The sequence below is a fragment of the Oncorhynchus mykiss genome, chromosome 12 (genome assembly GCF_013265735.2).
Source record: "Oncorhynchus mykiss isolate Arlee chromosome 12, USDA_OmykA_1.1, whole genome shotgun sequence".
NCBI classification, from domain to species: domain Eukaryota; kingdom Metazoa; phylum Chordata; class Actinopteri; order Salmoniformes; family Salmonidae; genus Oncorhynchus; species Oncorhynchus mykiss.
Window position 1 is genome coordinate 34,837,573 of NC_048576.1, and position 17,641 is coordinate 34,855,213.

Consider the following 17,641-nt stretch of genomic DNA (forward strand, 5'->3'; position numbering starts at 1 on the left):
TGAGACCATTCCACTGAGGAAAATCTTGGCTCCCAGTATTGTTAAGGCACTGGTAAAATTATTTTCAACATTTGGACTTCCGCAAGTAGTGCAATTGGACCAAAATTTGAATTTCATGTCAAAGGTCTTCCAGCAAGTGCTACAGTAGTTGGGTGTTACCCATTGCCACTCTCGTGCATACCTCCCAGAGTTTCAAGGTGCATTTGAGCAATTTCATGAGACTTTGAAGTCTATGTTGAGATCTTACTGCTATGAGTTTGGGAATAACTGGGACTGTTTGCAGCGCTAGAGGTTGTTCAGGAATCTCTTGGTTTTATTTCGAATGAGCTCGTGTTTGGACATGATGTCAGAGGACTTTTGAGCTTGCTGAGAGAGCGGTTGCAAGAAGACACCTTAAACACAAAAAACAATCTGTTGGAAAACGTTAGTGCTTTCGATACAGTTTGCCAGTGAGAATCTGGAGAAGGTGCAAATGAAAATGAAAGCTTGGTACAATTGAAAGGCCCGATCCTTCACTTTCGATGTTGGTGACCATGTCTTGGTTTTGTTACCTGTTCTGGTGTCACCGTTGCAAGCTCGTTATTTTCAGGCCCTTACCCCATAGTGAAAAAACATAGTAATCTGGAATACATCATCATCATTTTCCACTACAAGACCATGGTCCTTACCTACGAAACAGCAAGAGGAACTGCCCCTCCCTACCTTCAGGCTATGCTCAAACCCTATATCCCAACTCGAGCACTCCGTTATGCCACCTCAGGTCTCTTGGCCCTCCCACCAATACGGGAGGGCAGCTCCCTCTCAGCCCAGTCCAAGCTCTTCGCTGTCCTGGCACCCCAATGGTGGAACCAGCTTCCCCCTGAAGTTAGGATAGTAGAGTCCCTGCCCATCTTCCGAAAACATCTGAAACCCTACCTCTTCAAACAGTATCTTAAATAATCCCCCCCCCCCCCAATTTTTTTTTAATAAGAATTATTTAGCAGTACATGCACTTGACCCCACCCCTTCTAGCTCGGACTCTTATGATATTATTGAGGAAAAATGTACTTTCTATGCCTGTGATATGTGGTTGTCCCACCTAGCTATCTTAAGATGAATGCACTAACTGTAAGTCGCTCTGGATAAAAGTGTCTGCTAAGTGACTAAAATGTAAATCATCACCTCACCAGAGCGCAGGAAAAAAACATGGCTGTGTCAGCATGTTGAAATCATACTTCACCCGTTACGTTTGGACGGAGATGTCGGTGGAATCTGGTAGTGATGTTCTGCCTTTGGCCACTGCTGTCACATTTGACTATAGTCTTCCTCAAGAGCATGAGGAAAGCCCAATATACCCTGTGTCTGTGGGATGGCTGAGTAACTCAGAGATTCTAGAAAACCTTGCTGTCTTTTTGACACACTTGTCTACAGAGGAAAAAGGCAACTTTCTTTTAGAATATCAGGGTTTATTCTCAGATGAGCCAACTCAGACAAATGTACTAGGGTATGACATTGACGTTGGGGACTCTGCCCCAATCAAACAACATGCCTATCGAGTGAATACTGAAAAGAGAAAGAAACTCTGCAGTGAGGTGGTTCATGCTTGAGCATGGCATTGCACAACATGACAACAGTCCATGGAGTTCACCCTGTATATAAGTACCTAATGTGAATAGGTCTCTGTGGTTTTGTTTAGATTTTCGGAAACTCAGTGCAGTTACTAAGTCAGACTTGTACCCTTTGCCCCGGGTCGACGATTGTGTGGACCGTGCAGGCACTGCTAAGTACATTAGCAAGTTCGATTTCCTGAAGGGATATAGGCAGGTTTCGCTCTAAATGAGCGCGCCAGAGTTGTCTGCTTTTGTCACTCCTGATGAAGTGTTTTCCTACCTTCGTCCCCCATTGCTGATTGCCTTTCAAGTGTGTATCCCTGCCTCAAATATTTTTTGACTGCACGTTTTGCTGTTAAAAAAAAATTATGTTTTGTTTTGGTTGCGTTTGTTCCAAGGGGATGAGAGTCATAGAAACCTATATGATTTTATCTCTGTTTCTCAAAAACTTCTGAGTTTTAGGCAGAGGAAAAAAACATAAAAAAGGTGACTGTCTTGTATTTAATTGTTGACAGCCAGTAGACATCATGTTTATATTGGAAAAGGTGATGCATTTAAGTAGTGATGCATTTAAATTGATCATATTGTGAGATGGAAGTTGTTTTCTGTTGGTTGTGAGCAAACTTGTACAACAAAAATATTGTATGTATTTGTTGTCTTAAGGGTGAAGGTATTACAGTCTTTGGGGTTTCCATTTGTATTTAGAGGTTGGATGTTAGCATGTGGGACACACTGATTGGTATCACCACGTTAGTCAGGTTTTACACCTGTGCTGGTTTGTCCATCTCGTCAGTTGGAAGGTTTTGGCCAATAAAACAGCACATTCAATAAACAACACAGCTGAAAAAGGTATTACCTTTTTCCCTCACATTAAAGAGGATTCATTTTGGAAACGTCTCTCACAACACCATGGAGCTGTTCAAGTTCACCATCGGCATGGGAGACCTCGAGAGTTCACAGAGGGGTTATAATTTATTTTCCAGATGAAGGCTCTTTGAAAAGAAAGGAGGGGCACTCTCCTTGACCTCATCCACTAATGTCTAGCACCCACCTAGGTGATGCCAAAGCAGCCATTATATATGACATATACAGTTGAAGTCGGAAGATTACATACACCTTAGCCAAATACAATTAAACTCAGTTTCTCACAATTCCTGACATTTAATCCTAGTAGAGAATGATTTATTTCAACTTTCATCACATTCCCAGTGGGTCAGTAGTTAACAAACACTCAATTAGTATTTGGTAGCATTGCCTTTAAATTGTTTAACTTGGGTCAAATGTTTTGGGTAGTCTTCCACAGTCTTCCCACAATAAGTTGGGTGAATGTTGGCCTATTCCTCCTGACAGAGCTGGTGTAACTGAGTCAGGTTTGTAGGACTCCTTGCTCGGACACACTCTTCCAGTTCTGCCCACAAATCTTCTATAGGATGGAGTGGAGGTCAGGGCTTTGTGATGGCCACTCCAATAACTTGAATTTGTTGTTCTTAAGCCATTTTGCCACAACTTTGGAAGTATCATTGTACATTTGGTAGAAACATTTGCGACCAAGCTTTAACTTCCTGACTGATGTCTTGAGATGTTGCTTCAATATATCCACATAATTTTCCTTCCACATGATGCCATCTATTTTGTGAAGTGCACCAGTCCCTCCTGCAGCAAAGCACCCCCACAACATGATGCTGCCACCCCCGTGCTTCACATTTGGGATGGTGTTCTTCGGCTTGCAAGCCTTCCCCTTGTTCCTCCAAACATAACGATGGTCATTATGGCCAAACAGTTCTATTTTTGTTTCATCAGACCAGAGGACATTTCTCCAAAAAGTACAAGAGTTCAGTGTGCCAAATCGGAGGGCCTGTTGTCTGGACCTCTGGCAGTCTCTATGGGGGTGCCACAGGGTTCAATTCTCAGGCCAAGTCTCTTCTCTGTATACATCAATGATTTTTTTTATTTTTATTTTACCTTTATTTAACCAGGCAAGTCAGTTAAGAACAAATTCTTATTTTCAATGACGGCCTGGGAACAGTGGGTTAACTGCCTGTTCAGGGGCAGAACGACAGATTTGTACCTTGTCAGCTCGGGGGTTTGAACTCGCAACCTTCCGGTTACTAGTCCAACGCTCTAACCACTAGGCTACCCTGCCGCCCCAAATGATGTCGCTCTTGCTGCTGGTGATTTTCTAATCCACCTCTACTCAGACGACACCATTCTGTATACTGCTAGCCCTTCTTTGGACACTGTGTTAACTAACCTCCAGATGAGTTACAATGCCATACATGGCATTGGAGGCCTTCCGTGGCCTCTAACTACTCTTAAATGCAAATAAAACTAAATGCATGCTCTTCAACCAACCGCTGCCCGCACCTGCCCCTCCATGCAGCATCACTACTCTGACTTAGAATATGTGTGTCAGGGGTGCGTAACCGGTGGCAGGGAAGTCAGACGCAGGAGAGCAGAACTAGGTAATAGCCGGAGAAGTTTAATACCAAAACCAACGGCATAAAGAATTACAAGACATGGGTACAAAACCCGTCGCGCACCAGTCAACATGTGCACCAGCATTTACAATAAACAATTCCACACAAAGACACGGGGAGAACAGAGGGTTAAATACACAAAACTTAATGAGGGAAATGAGAACCAGGTGTGTAGGAAAACAAGACAAAACAAATGGAAAATTAAAAGTGGATCGACAATGGCTAGAATACCGGTGACGCCGACCGCCGAACGCCACCCGAACAAGGAGAGGAACCGACTTCGGTGGAAGTCGTGACAATGTGGACAATTACAAATACCTAGGTGTCTGGTTAGGCTGCAAACTCTCCTTCCAGACTTACATTAAGCATCTCCAACCCAAAATTAAATCTAGAATCGGATTCCTATCGCAACAAAGCATCCTTCACTCATGCTGCCAAACATACCCTCGTAAAACTGACTATCCTACCGATCCTCGACTTCGGTGATGTCATATATAAAATAGCCTCCAACACTATACTCAGCAAATTGGATGCAGTCTATCACAGTGCCATCCGTTACGTCACCAAATCCCCATATACTACCCACCACTGTGACCTGTATGCTCTCGTTGGCTGGCCTTCGCTTCATATTCATCGCCAAACCCACTGGCTCCAGGTCATCTATAAGTCGTTGCTCGGTAAAGCCCCGCCTTATCTCAGCTCACTGGTCACCATTGCAGCACCCACCCGTAGCACGCGCTCCAGCAGGTATATTTCATTGGTCACCCCCAAAACCTATTCTTCCTTTGGCCGCCTTTCTTTACAGTTCTCTGCTGCCAATGACTGGAACGAATTTCAAAAATTACTGAAGCTGGAGACTCACATCTCCCTCACTAACTTTAAGCATCAGCTGTTAGAGCAGCTCACAGATCACTGCACCTGTACATAGCCCATCTGTAAATAGCCCATCCAACTACCTCATCTCCATATTGTTATTATATATATATATATATATATATATATATATATATATATATATATATATATATATATATATATATTGCTCCTTTGCACCCCAGTATCTCTACTTGCATATTCATCTTCTGCACATCTATCACTCCAGTGTTTAATTGCTGAATTGTAATTACTTCGCCACTACGGCCTATTTATTGCCTTTACCTCCCCAATCTTACCTAATTTGCACAAACTGTATATAGATGTTTTTCCTATTGTGTTATTGACTGTACGTTTGCTTATTCCATGTGTAACTCTGTGTTGTTGTTTGTGTCGCACTTGCTTTATCTTTGCCAGGTTGCAGTTGTAAATGAGAACTGTTCTGAACTGGCCTACCTGGTTAAATAAAGGTGAAATAAAAATAATAAAAAACATGTCAAGCAAAGAGCCACTGAGTTTGAAGGTAGGCCTTGAAATACATCCACACTCAAATGTCAATTAGCCTATCAGAAGCTTCTAAAGTCATGACATAATTTTCTGCATTTTCCAAACTGTTTAAAGGCACAGTCAACTTAGTGTATGTAAACTTCTGACCCGCTTGAATTGTGATACAGTGAATTATAAATGAAATCATCTGTCTGTAAACAATTGTTGGAAAAATGACTTGTGTCATGCATGAAGTAGATGTCCTAAACGACTTGCCGAAACTATAGTTTGTTGTGGTTGAAAAACAAGTTTTATTAATGACTCCAGCCTAAGTGTATGTAAACGTCCGACTTCAACTATACTAGCTATCACGGTGGAAAAGTGGGGAGTTATTTATGGCAATAAGGAATATGTTTTTTCTAGGTACCATTACAAGGAGGTGTTCTGCTGCTAATCTCCTACATCATGCCCACATACATCCTGCTGCTCAACATGCTCATCGCCGTCATGAGCCGCACTGTGGAGAAGATGTCCCTGGAGAGCACCAGCATCTGGAAACTACAGGTGATCCACCACGGACTGACGGACAAACGGCCGGACTGACTGATGCAAGGAAATGGCACTGTGCTGCTTGTTTTGGTGGACAGTTTGATCATAGCTCATTCATTGTTATAAACACATGTGCCTACAGCGGGCGATCACCATCCTGGACCTGGAGAGGAGCCTGCCCTGCTGCCTGAGTAGGCAGCTTTGTTCTGGGGTGGACAAGGACCTGAGAACCAGGGCTGGAGAGATGGACCGCCGATGGTGTTTCAGGTTGCCAATATACAGTGTATTCGGAAAGTATTCAGACACCTTCCCTTTTTCCACATTTTGTTACATCACAGCCTCATTCTAAAATGTATTAAATACATTTTCCTCCTCATCAATCTACACACAATACCCCATAATGACAAAGAGAAAACAGGTTTTTTGATTTTTTTGCAAATTTATTACAAATAAAAACCAGAAATACCTTATTTACGTAAGTATTCAGACCCTTAGCTGTGAGACTCAAAATTGAACTCAGGTGCATCCTGTTTCCATTGATCATCATTGGGATGTTTCTACAACTTGAGTGGAGTCCACCTGTGGTAAATTCAATCGATTGGACATGATTTGGAAAGGCACACACCCGTCTATATAAGGTCCCACAGTTGACAGTGCATGTCTTTGCAAAAACCAAGCCACGAGGTTGAAGCAATTGTCCATCTGGGGAAGGGTACCAAAAAATGTATGCAGCATTGAAGGTCCCCAAGAACACAGTGGCCTCCATCATTCTTAAATGGAAGAAGTTTGGAACCACCAAGACTCTTCCTAGAGCTGGCCGCCCGGCCAAAGTGAGAAATCGGGAGAGAAGGGCCTTGGTCAGGGAGGTGACCTAGAATCTGATTTAAATATGACAGAGCTCCAGAGTTCCTCTGTGGAGATGGGAGCACCTTCCAGAAGGACAACAATCTCTGCAGCACCCCACCAATCAGGTCTTTATGGTAGAGTGGCCAGACGGAAGCCAAAAAGGCACCTAAAGGACTCTGACTATGAGAAACAAGATTCTCTGGTCTGATGAAATCAAGATTGAACACTTTGTCCTGAATGTCAAGCGTCACATCTGGATGAAACCTGGCACCATCCCTACGGTGTAGCCGGGGGGGCAGGTATGCTAGTGGTTAGAGTGTTGGACTAGTAACCGAAAGATTGCAAGATCGAATCCCCGAGCTGACAAAGTAAAAATCTGTCATTCTGCCCCTGAACAAGGCAGTTAACCCACTATTCCTAAGCCATCATTGAAATTAGGAATGTGTCCTTAACTGACTTACCTAGTTAAATAAAGGTAAAAAAATAAATAAAAAGCAAGTCTTCTTATAGGTGTCCTTTAGTAGTGTTTTTTTTTAAAGCAATTCAACCTTGAAGGCTGAATCACAGTCTCCACTGAACAGTTGATGTTGAGATTTGTCTGTTACTTGAACTCTCTGAAGCATTTATTTGGGCTGTAATTTCTGATGCTGGTAACTAATGAATTTATCCTCTGCAGCAGATGTAACTCTGGGTCTTCCTTTCCTGTGGCGGTCCTCATGAGAGCCAGTTTCATCACAGCACTTGATGGTTTTTGGGACTGCACTTGAAGAAACTTTCAAAGTTCTTGAAATTTTCTGGATTGACTGAATTAAAGTAATTATTGCCTGTTTCTCTTTGCTTATTTGAGATGATCTTGCCATAATATGGACTTGATCTTTTACCAAATTGGGCTAACTTCTGAATACTACCCCTACCTTGTCACAACACAGCTGATTGGTTCAAAGGGAAAAAAAATCCACAAATGAACTTTCAACAAGGCACACCTGTTAGTTGAAATCCATTCATGAAGCTAGTTGAGAGAATGCAAAGAGTGTGCAAAGCTGTCATCAACGCAAGGGGTGGCTACTTTGAAGAATCTCAAATATATATATATTTTTTTGATTTGGATAACAGTTTTTAGGTTACTACATGTTTCCATATGTGTTTCATAGTTTTGATGTCTCCACTATTATTCTGCAATGTAGAAAATAGCAAGAATAAAGAAAAACCCTGGAATGAGTAGGTGTGTCCACATTTTTGACTGGTACTGTACCTGTACATTCCTACTGGATAACATACAAAATAAATAATGAACTCCATAGTTTTGATTGCATGCAATATCAATAACAGGACAATCATCCCAACACAAACCCATTTCAACAAGAACCCATCACATCAGGGAAATAAAATATAAAGCCCCTCATTCAACTTTAGCTGTGAGAGTGTGTGTCTAGAATTGAATGACTGATTGCACTGCTGTCGTGCACAGCAGCAGCTGGTACACAGTGTGCTGCATCATTCATCTGCTGTCTGTGACAGCTGATGGATGTCATACACTCAGGGACAGTAATTGGTGCATGTGTCCTCTGGACTTGAACCTGTCATCTCAGAGTGGAGGAAGTCAACTGGAATAAATGGAGCACCAACCTGGGCATAATCAATGTGGTTCTAGGGAGCGGAGATACGGCAATGGGGTCTCCTACACACCATACCAGAGGTAGTGCAGGGGGGCTGAAGAGAAACTATTTGAGTTTATGGTTTGAAGGCATTTTCACCCCTATTGGATCACATTCTAATATTATTCTGTCCAAATTAGTACTATTCAAATGCTATGAGCAGTATATTTATGAGCAGTATAAATTTGCTTCCTGCAACACAAACTCAAAAACGTTCTGGGACACTGTAAAGTCCATGGAGAATAAGAACACCTCCTCCCAGCTGCCCACTGCACTGAAGATAGGAAACACTGTCACCACCGATAAATCCACTATAATTGAGAATTTCAACAAGCATGTTTCTACGGCTGGCCATGCTTTCCAACTGGCTACCCCTACCCCGGTCAACAGCACTGTACCCCTCACAGCAACTCGCCCAAGCCTTCCCCATTTCTCCTTCTCCCAAATCCAGTCAGCTGATGTTCTGGGCTGCCTCTCCTTCCAGTTCTCTGCTGCCAATGACTGGAACGAACTACAAAAATCTCTGAAACTGGAAACACTTATCTCCCTCACTAGCTTTAAGCACCAGCTGTCAGAGCAGCTCACAGATTACTGCACCTGTACATAGCCCATCTATAATTTAGCCCAAACAACTACCTCTCCCCCTACTGTATTTATTTATTTTGCTCCCTATTATTTCTATCTCAACCTTGCACATTCTTCCACTGCAAATCTACCATTCCAGTGTTTTACTTGCTATAATGTATTTACTTCGCCACAATGGCATTTTTTTTGTTGCCTTTACCTCCTTTATCTTACCTCATCTGCTCACATTGTATATATACTTATTTTTCTACTGTATTATTGTAAATGAGAACTTGTTCTCAACTTGCCTACCTGGTTAAATAAAGGTGAAATAATAAATAAATAAATAAAATAAATATATCGCCATTAAAACACTTTATCAGTCATCTTGGCGTGCATTCAGCTGAAACTTTTTCTCCACAGAGAAGAGCTGGAGGGGGTTCCTGGGGACTGGTAGCCAGAGTGATAACGATGGGGAGCAGGTGTGCGCAATGATGGTTGCCATAATGTGGGTTGTCAGGACTGGTGGTTAGTAGACTGACGATGTTGAGCGCCAGAGTGGGAGTGACAGCCTTGGGGAGGTGGAGGAGTGTTGCTAGGGATGGCAACAGCCAGGGGACCAGGAACCATTGGCCTGAGGAGGGAAACCTTGTTGACCCTCCGGAGGACCTTGAAGAGGCTGACTAGAAGTGAGGCTGACTGTGACCATTTGTCCTCCGCGAAACACTTCTTCTTCACATTGCTCACTTAACCCAGAAGCCAGCCACTCCAATGTGTCGGACGAAAGACCGTACAACTGGTGACCATGTCAGCGTGCATGCGCCCGGCCCACCACAGGAGTCGCTAGAGCACTATGGCACTAGGACATCCCGGCCGGCCAAACCCTCCCCTAACATAGACAATGCTGTGTCAATTGTTTGTCACCTCATGGGTCTCCCAGTTGCTGCAACACAGCCGGGATCGTAGTGATGCATCAAGCACTGCAGTGCCTTAGACCCCTGTGCCACTTGGGAGGCCCACGGAAGTTTTTGAGTAGTATGCACATGGATACAATTTCTGTGGGTTACCATGACGTTGGGACAGGACGGCCCCAACGCCCACTTCTGAAGCATCCACCTACACCATGAAGGGTGACGTAGGATCTGGGTGTTTCGGCAACGGGGTGGAGGTGAAACGTCCATTCAGTATACGGAAGGCCTTATCGGCTGCTGGACTCCACACCAACTTATGGGGACCACCCTTGAGGAGAGAGGTGAGAGGAGAAGCGATAGAGCTGAAGTTCCTAATGAAGCGGCAGTAGAAGTTGGCAATCCTCAAAACATTTTGTAGCCCCTTTATGGTGGTTGGGACTGGCCATGACCTGATTGTATCGACCTTCCTCTCCTTCATCGTCACTCCCTGTGGACTGATCTGGTATCCTAAGAAGTAGAAAGCGGCCTGATAGAACTGCCACTTCTCCGCTTTCACACACAGATGATTCTCCAGGAGGTGTACCAGGACTACTCTGACGTGGGTGACGTGATCCTCCAAGGTGGCCCTCTTGACCACAAAGAAGAAGCCTGCTAATGCAGGGGAGGTGGACATAAAACCCTTTTGTTGAACCTCCTGGATGTGCTCCTCCATAGCCTTGATTTCAGCTTCCGACAAAGGGTAGATGTGGCTGCACGGAGGCGCAGAGCCTGCAAGCAGGTCGATGGCACAGTCCCAAGGGCGATGAGGAGGGTGAATGTGTCAAGGACTTGGGGCTGGATCTAATCCATATAGCGGAAGATCCGTGTTTAAATTGAAGGTTGTTTATGATTGAGCTGACAAATGCAGCATTTACAGTGAATCAGTGAGGAAGAGGCGAAGTCTGTTCACGTGGTATTACAGCGATAAGCAGACTTTTTTTTACAAGCATGCCTTTGGGATGACGTCTCCCACTGTTGGGGCGGAGACAAGACCATCTCATCATTATATACAGTATCTCTGCGTGAATGTGGTCTCCACGAGCTCGGGAACAACTCTCCCTTAGAACCAACTTCTCTGGTTTTAAACGGCCTACGGTATGTGGCATCGATAAGTCAGAAACATCAATTCTAGTGTCAAAATTGACTACAAAGTGTAAATAGGATATTATTGGTCATAAAGTAAGTCTTGTCCAAAACAGTTTTGTGAGCAAGTTCATCACGACTTACTGGAGGGTTGGGTATGGATTACAATCATGCCCACTTGCCCAGTACCCACTGACACGAGAGAAGCAGCTGTGCTGATTGTGCTCTACACCATAGTCCTCTCCAAGCTCATCACCAAGCTGGGGACCTTTTAAAAAATATAGCTGATATGGCTGACTTGCTTAAGCAAATGTGATTTCTACTGACAATCGAGATGTACAAATTATGGCATAAGGGGACGACAAGCGGATAGGAGGCAATCCGTAATTTCGCTTAAGACATTAATGAGCGGGCTAGGACGGACGTAGTCAATATAACTATTTGTTCAGCACTTTTGAAATGTATAGTGACAGAATTCAGAACATGGGCCGTTCTTACAGTATTCTCCCTGCACACAAAGTCAGAACCATAGAATAAAAAAAGGGAGCATATAAGCAGACAATGAAAGCTTTTACAATATTAGATTAATACATTTCTCTAAAACAGGCTATAGGCTACATATGCACCAACAAATCAGAACAGTATGCTAAGTTATGAGGGGGAAAGGGACCAAATTATTAGGGTGAGGCACATGGGCTACTAACAGCTTACTACACAACATACACATAGTATTACTTTCTTAGCTACAGTATACATATCTCCCTAGCATATTACATAATTTATGCAGCAGCATACAAGCCCTTTTTGGACTCACCTTGTGCTGTTCTCACTTGAACAGGAAGGTGGCGCTGCGGTCCATCTTGTGGGAAAATTTTGTCATCTAAATTTGTCTTCAAAGTCTGGCATTCACTTGATTTATGGTGCTTTCAAGACAACTGGGAACTCTGGGAAAAAATAAAGGTTGAATCATGATATCAGTGATCTTCAGTTCTAGAAAGAGGACCGTATTCCCGACTTGGAATTTCGAGTTTGATTACAGTTCAAAACATATTTTCCTATTAGGAGCTCGTTTTTTCCCCGAGATCCCAGTTGTCTTGAACTCACTGAAGTCTGAGACTTCCCAGTTCCGAGTTTCCAGTTGTTTTGAACACAGCAGAAGTAATGCTGTATTGATAGCATGGCCAATGTATTCACCCTTTTAGGCTAATAATAGCCTAAACAAACCGCTATAGCTCCGTCTTTACATGCTTGAGCCAACAATATCTTTGCATATATTGTTGAGTATTTGACACTATAGGAAACGCACTACAATGCAAAACCCAAACTCTTTTACCAAACTAATTTGATCCAAATCAACTTCCACTGCAGTGCTGACCTCCTCTGTCCTGCGTTTTTCCCTGTGTTGAAATGGCCAGCTATCTTATTCCCTGTCCTTGAGCTGACATAACTGCAGCGCATCAGTTCCCCCTTTCAAACAGGGAACCCATCCACACTGAATGAAAACGTTTTTTTTACTGTAAATTAACAAAGATGTAAACAACTCATTCACTCATAATGTATTCAACATTTTCTGGCCAATGGTGTTGCATGTGTATGTTTATCCTTTTAAGCTTGGAAAAGAGACCCTTAAACCCAGACTTGGACCACACACTCACTCCACTGAATAGCAGGCTTGTGATTGCTTTGCAACGCTTTCAGTTAGCCACTGATTCCATCCAAACCACTCATTGTTGAATTTGCGATTTCCAACTTGTTGTGTAAGGTTTATGTACAATGGCCGATGAGCACCGCTACGTTTTATCTATAATTTATCTTCATATGACAAGGGTTAAAAAGGATTTGCCTGTAGATTGTCGACTTGATTCAAAATGATGACTGCTTGTCTAGCTTGCTAGCTAAGATTTTTAAATTAAGATGTTGACATGTTCAATCCAATCATAGCTATGGTAGATATAAAGTGATTTGACGTCATTTTATCTGTGGCCAATGACCTTGAGCCTTCTTGGATGGACACTTCTAATGTAACTCTATGGTAGCAACAAAGCGGCTTAATTTCAAATAAAATAAAATAAATGTTTTTGGTCACATACATATATTTAACTGATGTTATTGCGGGTGTAGCGAAATGCTTGTGTTGCTACCTGCCAACAGTGCAGTAATATCTAACAATTCACAATAATACACACAAATGTAAAAGTAAAATAATGAAATTAAGAAATATATAAATATTAGGACGAGCAATGTCAGAGTGGCACTGACTAAAATACAGTATAATAGAATAAAGTTTAAACTGTACATGTCAAATGAGGAAAACAGTATGTAAACATTATTAAAGTGACTAGTGTCCATTATTAAAGTGAGCAGTAATTATATGTCTATGTATATAGGGCAGCTGGCTAGTGATGGCTATTTAACAGTCTGATGGCCTTGAGACAGAAGCTGTTTTTCAGTCTTTTGGTCCCAGCTTTGATGCACCTGTACTGACCTTGCCTTCTGGATGACAGGGGGGTGAACAGGCCGTGGCTTAGATGGTTGATGTCCGTGATGAACTTTTGACCTTCCTGTGACATCGGGTGTTGTAGGTGTCATGGAGGGCAGGCAGTGTGCCCCCGGTGATGCGTTGGGCAGACCGCACCACCCTCTGGAGAGCCATGCAGTTGCGGGTGGTGCAGTTGCCGTATCTGTACAGAAAGACTCATGTGAAGGCCAAATTACAGAGGAGGAACTGCTTGAGGCAATTGGGGCATTTTAAGGATGGGAAAACTCCAGGGCTGGATGGCATACCAGTGGAAGTATTCAAAACTTTTTTTGGTATACTCAAAGATCCATTATTTGCTTGTTTTAACCACTCCTATATAAATGGTGGATTATCAGACACACAACAAGAAGGCCTTGCGAAAGTATTCGGCCCCCTTGAACTTTGCGACCTTTTGCCACATTTCAGGCTTCAAACATAAAGATATAAAACTGTATTTTTTTGTGAAGAATCAACAACAAGTGGGACACAATCATGAAGTGGAACGACATTTATTGGATAATTCAAACTTTTTTAACAAATCAAAAACAGAAAAATTGGTCGTGCAAAATTATTCAGCCCCTTTACTTTCAGTGCAGCAAACTCTCTCCAGAAGTTCAGTGAGGATCTCTGAATGATCCAATGTTGACCTAAATGACTAATGATGATAAATACAATCCACCTGTGTGTAATCAAGTCTCCGTATAAATGCACCTGCACTGTGATAGTCTCAGAGGTCCGTTAAAAGCGCAGAGAGCATCATGAAGAACAAGGAACACACCAGGCAGGTCCGAGATACTGTTGTAAAGAAGTTTAAAGCCGGATTTGGATACAAAAAGATTTCCCAAGCTTTAAACATCCCAAGGAGCACTGTGCGAGCGATACTATTGAAATGGAAGGAGTATCAGACCACTGCAAATCTACCAAGACCTGGCCGTCCCTCTAAACTTTCAGCTCATACAAGGAGAAGACTGATCAGAGATGCAGCCAAGAGGCCCATGATCACTCTGGATGAACTGCAGAGATCTACAGCTGAGGTGGGAGACTCTGTCCATAGGACAACAATTAGTCGTATATTGCACAAATCTGGCCTTTATGGAAGAGTGGCAAGAAGAAAGCCATTTCTTAAAGATATCCATAAAAAGTGTCGTTTAAAGTTTGCCACAAGCCACCTGGGAGACACACCAAACATGTGGAAGAAGGTGCTCTGGTCAGATGAAACCAAAATTGAACTTTTTGGCAACAATGCAAAACGTTATGTTTGGCGTAAAAGCAACACAGCTCATCACAGCTGAACACACCATCCCCACTGTCAAACATCGTGGTGGCAGCATCATGGTTTGGGCCTGCTTTTCTTCAGCGGGGACAGGGAAGATGGTTAAAATTGATAAGAAGATGGATGGAGCCAAATACAGGACCATTCTGGAAGAAAACCTGATGGAGTCTGCAAAAGACCTGAGACTGGGACGGAGATTTGTCTTAAATCAAGACAATGATCCAAAACATAAAGCAAAATCTACAATGGAATGGTTCAAAAATAAACATATCCAGGTGTTAGAATGGCCAAGTCAAAGTCCAGACCTAAATCCAATCGAGAATCTGTGGAAAGAACTGAAAACTGCTGTTCACAAATGCTCTCCATCCAACCTCACTGAGCTCGAGCTGTTTTGCAAGGAGGAATGGGAAAAAATTTCAGTCTCTCGATGTGTAAAACTGATAGAGACATACCCCAAGCGACTTACAGCTGTAATCGCAGCAAAAGGTGGCGCTACAAAGTATTAACTTAAGGGGGCTGAATAATTTTGCACGGCCAATTTTTCAGTTTTTGATTTGTTAAAAAAGTTTGAAATATCCAATAAATGTCGTTCCACTTCATGATTGTGTCCCACTTGTTGTTGATTCTTCACAAAAAAATACAGTTTTAAATCTTTATGTTTGAAGCCTGAAATGTGGCAAAAGGTCGCAAAGTTCAAGGGGGCCGAATACTTTCGCAAGGCACTGTATGTCACACATGCAGCTAACACAGACATATGGAAATGTCTGCTCTTCCCAAAATTACAACCAATTAATTGCAGCATTACCACAAAAATGGAAGAGGCAAGTAGAAGGGGGGAAAAGTAAGGAACTTGTATGTCGGCCCTGTATTAAAGAACATAAATGGTTAAAGAAAAGTGTGATAAATAAAGACATATACCAATTTCATTTAAGTACCAAAAAACTTACAGCTGTGCCATATAAATTGCAAAATAGTTAGGATGAGATTTTCAATGTACCCATTCCATGTCACATGGTTTATGAATTGATACGCAAATTTCTCAATATAAATTACTATACAACATTCTTGCAACTCATAGAATGTTATATATATATGGGGGATACAATCTTCCCAGCTCTGCCGATTCTGCTGTGAGGAGGCAGAGTCATTATTTTGGTATTGTCCATATGTAGCTCGTTTTTGGTCTTAGGTCCAGGAATGGCTGAAGAATTGCAACATTTGTCTAGAACTAACACTACAGATAGCAATACTGGGTGATTTGAAAAGCCGTAGTCAATCAATCAATAATATAATAATTATTTTAGCAAAAACATGTATTGTTAATTTACAATCTGTAGAAGCTATAAGAATAGGAAGGTTCAATTATTTTGTGAAGCATCACAGCACAGTTGAAAAATATATGGCAAATAGAAATCTGAAATGGCCGATGTTGAGAGATAGATGGGAGGGGTTGAATGGAGCTGAAGGGTGGGACTAATAACAAGATAAACAATGTAAAGCATACGGGATCTGTAAAATGTATATAGGTTTGGAACTTTTGTGAAATAACATAGTTACAAATAGAAATCAAACTGGATGGACATCAGAAATAGAGGAAGAACTAAGAACAAACAAGAGAGAACTATTGTAAAGTAGACTGTCTGTAAAATGTGTATAAGATGTATAAATTGAAGGTAAAAGCAGAAGTGTTTATTAGTTTACTCCAATTGGGGGATCGGTGGTAGGGTTTGCGGGGAATAATATTAAAGGTATCATCTTTAAAAAAAGTATGTATGTCTATATAGGTATGTGTATATATGTATAGGTATGTGTATATATGTGTATATGTATGCATGCGTGTATGGATATATATATTTACCCCAAAAATATGGGGGATTGGAAATGATGCAGACAATTACATTGGAAGCAACATTCTTTCCGCAATATTATGCTGATCCACCCCTTAAAAAACAAAACAAAAAAACAGTCTGATGGCCTTGAGACAGAAGCTGTTTTTCAGTCTCTTGGTCCCAGCTTTGATGCACCTGTACTGACCTTGCCTTCTAGATGATAGGGGGGTGAACAGGCCGTGGCTTGGATAGTTGATGTCCGTGATGAACTTTTGACCTTCCTGTGACATCGGGTGCTGTAGGTGTCCTGGAGGGCAGGCAGTGTGCCCCCGGTGATGCGTTGGGCAGAACGCACCACCCTCTGGAGAGCCATGCGGTTGCGAGCGTTGCAATTGCTGTACCAGGCGGTGATACAGCCCGACAGGATGCTCTCAATTGTGCATCTGTAAAAGTTTGTGAGGGTCTTTAGCCTCCTGAGGTTGAAGAGGCGCTGTTCCGCCTTCTTCACCGCACTGTCTGTGTGGGTGGACCATTTCAGATCATCAGTGATGTGTATGCCGAGTAACCTGAAGCTTTCAATTTTCTCCACTGCGGTCCTGTCAGTGTGTATAGGGTGGTGCTCGCTCTGCTTTTTCCTGAAGTCCATGATCAGCTCCTTCGTTTTGTCGATGTTGAGAGGTTATTTTCCTGGCACGACTCCGCTAGGGCCCTCACCTCCTCCCTGTAGGCTGTCTCGTCATTGCTGGTTATCAGGCCTACTATGGTTGTGTCATCTGCATACTTGATGATTGAGTTGGAGGTGTGTGTGATCGCGCAGCCATGGGTGAACAGGGAGTGACACTACACTTACAATCTCACACAAACACTGACACTCTCATACAAAACCCACTCATGTACACCACACACACACACACACACACACACACACACACACACACACATCCTGCTG